Raw genomic sequence first — 5,938 nt, forward strand, 5'->3', positions numbered from 1 at the left:
ACGCTTTGTTGTTCGCATCTGTCTGTCTCAAGAGACAGTGGAGTTCGCCTCTAGGGGTGAAGTCAAACCACTGCACAAGCAACACTGAAGTGACCTCCCTGGGGCCACATGTATGGAGGTCCTGAGTCCCTGCTCCCAGCCTTGCTGATGTGGTCCAAAGGAAAGCAATGCTAATTGTCTTTAAAAAGAATTCAGTGATACATCAAAGAAACAGCCATCAAAATATTTGTTATTATGATGTTCGGGATGAACATCTGTATATTCAACAGCCTCTGGGGATTAAATTCAGGGTGTGTTGCGCTCACCTCCAGGGCTCCTCTTAACAGGGACTACACTACACAGCATCACAACTGGAGGGCAGGTTCTGTCCTCACTGCAACAATGCTCTACTTTGCTTTTCTCCATATTGGTAAACCATAAGCAAGCATTCATTTATGTGAAGCAAAGTAAAGGAATGCACTCAAGGATATGACTGTGGTGGGAACTCAAACTGCTGCTTGGCTGCTAGTGCTAGTCCCATCTGTGGTCTTAGACTGAAATCTATTTGCTTTGTCCCACGCAACAGAATGACAGTTGTTGAAAAGGAATCCTAGGCCTCCTTTTGTGGACATACAACACAATCCAAACCATGCACATTCAGAAGTCCTGTTGAATTCAATGTGGCATGTTCCTAGGTAAGTGGGGATTCTTTATGTATACCACATTTCACACAATAGAAAAATAAAGTGTCAGTAAACTAAATACAGTAACAGTGAATTTTGCTAACCATCGTAATCACAATACATAATAAAAGAATCTTATGCATTACAATAAATTAATGCATTAAAATACAATTGACAGTTTAGCAATTTATTGTTTAACAATCCAAAGCTTTAATAAACAGAAAGAATACAACAGCTTAATGAACAATTTCTAATTCCAATAATCTCAACATTGTGCCCACATAATAACTATCCGAGCTGCTAAATAGATTGCTGTGAGTCAGTTGTTAATTTATATAGTACATTTTCCAAAGCAGTTCACAGAACAGACAATGTGATTTAAAAATAAAAATTCAGTGTTTTAAATTATTTGTTTACTGTTCTACTCTCCTCCTCCTCATTCTAATCCTTACAACCACCCTGAGTGGTAGGTTAGGCTGGCCTTTATGACTAAATGGGGTGTTGAACCCAAGTCTCCCAGGCCCTATAACAGCGGTAGCAAACCTATGGCATGCATGCTAGACTTGACACACAGAGCCCTCACTGCTGGCATGCGCACCATCAGCCCATCTGTGTTCAGCGATTGGTCTGTTTTTCAATTTGCTGCATCAGTGGCTGTTTCTGATTGGGCATAACATCCTTCGTTTTTTAACCCTTATTGTGCTAGTATTTTTGGTGCTTTGGCAGCCGATGGTGTCGGTGCTACATGTTAGGTCCAGTGAAGGTATTAGCCGTCATTTATTTCTGTTCTCTCTCCCCCACAAAAAAAAACACACAACTCAATGAAAAGCTCAACAATTCTGGGCACTTTGCGATAAATAAGTGGGTTTTGGTTTGCAGTTTGGGCACTCAGTCTCTAAAAGGTTCACCACCACTGCCCTGTAACAACAGATCTACCACAACACCATACAGTTTAATTGTTGATAATTCAACAATTAACAGTGCATTAAAAGAACCTTGGCCATTGATCATGCTGGCTCAGGCTGATGGGAATTGGAGTTCAATATATCTGGAGGATGCTACCTTGGTTGTCCATGATTTGAAACATATAAACTAAATGAGCACAAACCCCAATCTCCGCTGAGCAGCTACATGAGATTCCAGGGGTTCTAGGCACTCACCCAGGGTTGCATTTCTGTTGGAAAATCAAAGCACAGTGGAGACTAGTGTCTTTAAGAAATCTGGTTTATTTACAGATATCTACACCTACAGCCTTCAATGGAGAGAGTTCAGAGCATTAGTTTTCCTACATCATGGAATCTACAATCCTAAACCTTTCTCTGGCCATGGGAACCATGGGAACTCCACCACCCCTCTGTTCACCAGCAGAGAATCTCTTGGCTTGATGATGGCTTTCATTGATGAGTTAATGCTTCCAACACCTTCTATCATTCTTAATGACTTCTATCCCAGGTGAGGCTCTAGCCTGTATTTTTCACTGTCCTAGCATCTTCCATTCAATACTTCACATGTTATCTGAATTCTATTGTGTATCAATTTCTAATATGCACTAACTAGCCGTTATAAGTGCCCTTGAACCCCCAAACTCTATAACAATCTCTGTCAGACAGTTAGCAATACAGTGGCACCCCGGGTTACAGATGCTTCAGGTTACAGACTCTGCTAACCCTCTTAACCTTGGGTTAAGAACTTTGCTTCAGGATGAGAACAGAAATCGTGCTCCAGCGGCACGGCAGCAGCAGGAGGCCCCATTAGCTAAAGTGGTATCTCAGGTTAAAAACAGTTTCAGGTTAAGAACGGACCTCTAGAACAAATTAAGTTCTTAACCAGAGGTACCACTGTATCACTATTTAGACATCTCCACTTTTGCAAATCCAACCATGTGACTGGGTAGCAGAAGAAATGCTCTCACTGGCCCTACTTCCTCTATCACATTCTTAACGCTACATCCCCATATCCCTGCACACATTTGACAATAAATGGCTGCAGCAGGGAGTTGTCTCTCTGCATGATTTAGAATCCTGCACAATCAAACCACTGGTGCAAAAAATACATGTTGCCATTGGTGTTTCATTTACATCAGGGATGGGGAGCCTGTGGGCCTCTAGAGGTTGTTGGACTCCCATGATCCTTGAGATTGGCCTTGGGGCTGATGGAATCAAGAATCCAACAAAATCTGGAGGGCTAAAGGTTTCCCATCCCTTGATTTACACCACACAACTGAGAAAGGAACTCTTGCTCCCTATTAATTTGACCAGCAGGTGAGTCTGTATTTCTCTGCACCAGATTGAAATAAATGCTGTTTGCACTACCTTTGCAGTGAAGATCATCAGGATGAAATCCAAAGGCTCAGAGCACTTTCTCCAGTGTGATTCATAGCAAAATCACTTAAACTACTTTAGAATGGGATTGCAAAATAATAAAAGAGTGGTTTGAGAATTGCAGCTGAGATGTTTATTTACCATTTATTGGGTTAGGAAGTAAAAAAACTGAAACATTGCCAGGTTTCCATGGCATTGACACAAAGATCAGCTTTATGACCCTGAAATTATACACTGCGACAACAACAACACAAATGGAAATGCACCTGAGCTGTCTGAAGATTTTATTACGGCTGTGTTCATTTTATGTTTTAGAACTAAAATTACAAGTTCTGTTTAGTCCTCTCTGTATGGCTCATACTTGTGACTGACCCCAGCACTTGTTTTTGTTCAAAACCTAAGCCTGTTTTATTGTGCTATATTAGCACACAGGTAGACCTAGAATCCATAGTCCTACAATATATTCTGTACTTGCTTTGCAGAGCACACTGTTGACTGAAGTTGGACAAACCCTTCTTGGCCAGATGGTAAAAACTCCTTTGTCTGCAGGCCTTTACAGATGGATAAATCTAGGTAATATCAGATTCCCTCTTGGGGAAAAAATCATTTCCCCATTTATTTCATTTTGTTGTTATAGTACCCAGCTATGATATTTGGTTATGGTTTTGAAAAACATTTTGCCTCCTAAAAGAAATGGAACGCATCTGTTAGTTAGTCCAAAATAATATCAGTGGCCCATCCTGTGACAGAACTCAGAGAAAATGACTTGGAGAGCTGTGCAGCTATGATGAAGATAATTTCTTCCATTAGGGAAGTGACATGAAGCTAGACTTGTACTCACAATATTCCTGTGCTTACTCAGTTTGGCTTAGCTTTTCCCTTTTTTTCTTTCAAGGTTCTAAGATCTATGGGTTTGCTTCTAAAATATCTAGTTTGGCCCCTCTTTATATGTACTTCAGAAATCCAGAAAACAGCAGCATTAGTGGTGTGAACTTCTAAGGAAGGGTTGAACTCAAAATGGAGAATGGAGAGCAATCTGTGAGGTGGTCAAGCAGTGGTGTTGTCCAGAGGCAGATCTGGGTGGAGTATGAAGTTAGAGGCTATGTACTGAGGAAGGTACATAAAGCCATATGACATGAACTTTTGTCCTTCTCAGGCAAGGGCTGTGGTGGAAGAACATCTGCCCTGCATGCAGAAGATTCCACGTTCAGTCCCAATGAAGGGCAGGAGATCTGTCTGCCTAAAACCCTGGAGAGCTTCTGCCAGTTTGTGGAGACAATACCAAGCTACATGGACCAATGGAATGACTAAGTATTAGACAGTTTCAAGTGTGTGCATATGTGTGTTTGTGTGATCCTTGGGAATGTGTGATAGTAGGCAAATATGCCCTCTGCTGGAGCCTTCAACAAGATGGAATGACACTTGAGTGGCTGCCTAGAACACAAAAATTCCTAACTTTAAAATAGGCCAGCCATGCCAGCTATTGGGCTGTCAGCAAACTTAAAGGAACAAAACAGAACAGGGTGCATGATGAAAAAAATACATTCGGCGAAAAAGGCAAGCATTTACCAGATGTCTCATCACATCAAGATGATTCCAAGAACTGGCTCTAGGTCTATTTAGATGAAAACAAATATCCACAAGAAATCCACAATGACCTCCATTTCCTCAGTAATTGACTTATATTTTCCCATCACTCAGTTGCGAGTGCCTTTTAAAATATTGCATGTTATGAAGTTAAGCAACCTTTAAGGCAAATAATGCACAGCAGCTCGTACCTTTTAATTACATAAAATGCTGAAATATAGTTCAAAATAAACAGAAATAAACCATCTGCTGGGAAAAGTTATTTGTGCCCTATGGTGTTAGTGTACTTAATTAAAGCCATGTAAAATCCTGCCTTTTGCCCTGGAGATCCACTTAACATTCTGTGCACTCCTTCCAACCTTCCTCGTGTAACCTCTGAAAAGCAAACAGCTTCTAACGCAGGCCAGAAAAATCAAAGAGCAATAATTCCTCTTAACTTTCCTAAGGAGGAAAACCCCCCAACCCCAAACTTGCTAAGGCTGCAATCAGGGTGGCCAATCCTATTTCACTGCCTGAGGCGAAATGGGAAGGTGTCCCGTTCCCCCCTAATCTTCTGCCCCATCTCCTTGCTTCTCTGGCACCAACAGGTGGGGGGCCAGTGGAGGTGCTGCCCCATCGGAGTCTGCCACTCAAGGCAGCTGCCTCAGTCTGCCTCATGGATGGCCTGGCCCTGGTTGAAGTTCTATAGGAGGGTGGGTTGGGTTTGGCAAAGGCATGTGAAGTGCCCATAACACCTCACACCCTGCTAGGCTCTCACCAGCAGGGCAGAAGGGAGAGTGGAAATGAACTTGTGCATTCCTCCTCCATCCTTTTCTTAACTGTGTCCCCTGCCCCAAGAACAGAGACAACAGGAAGGAAAGTGAAATATACTCGGAGTCAGGTGTGAATTTCATGCTCTTTATTCAGGTCGTAGTAGCAATGAATGAAACTTTACCCAAAACGTCTAGCTATATATACATTATTTACACAGTGGGCCCCGTGTGATTGGCTAATTCCGAGCTGCTTCTGTAGGCCAATCAGGCTGCGGATTCACTTCTTCCAGAAGCCTGATTGGCTGCTCCCTGCAGGCCAGTCAGGTTGCTGATTCACTTCCACCTGGAGCTGGATTAGGTGGCTCCTGCGGATAAATCAGACTGCTGGATTCTGGACCTATTGTTCTAGGATTCAGCTCAGTGCATAACAGAAACAAAAGTGACTGATAGATCCAGGGCTGGCATAGTATACAGATACTCCTCACTTTAAGGACAGGGGAGTGTTAGAAGACTGAGAAGGTATATAACACTATGGTGGTGGTGTGGGGATCTTAGTCAAGATACTTGAGCATGAAAAATGCTCTGAGGCAATCTCCAGCTGTGGCTTCCAGCCAGC

General features: G+C 42.5%; 1 long non-coding RNA gene across 1 annotated transcript; it reads left to right on the forward strand.

Moving 5' to 3' along the window:
- The first annotated feature begins 568 nt into the window (after positions 1–568).
- On the forward strand, positions 569–4,410 carry LOC309378288. The gene is made up of 3 exons (XR_014171999.1): positions 569–674; positions 3,466–3,556; positions 4,140–4,410. It is a non-coding gene; the product is annotated as an uncharacterized lncRNA (long non-coding RNA).
- Positions 4,411–5,938: the final 1,528 nt, after the last annotated feature.

The sequence above is a fragment of the Podarcis melisellensis genome, assembly GCF_964234715.1.
Source record: "Podarcis melisellensis genome assembly, chromosome: 9".
Classification (NCBI taxonomy): Eukaryota; Metazoa; Chordata; class Lepidosauria; order Squamata; family Lacertidae; genus Podarcis; species Podarcis melisellensis.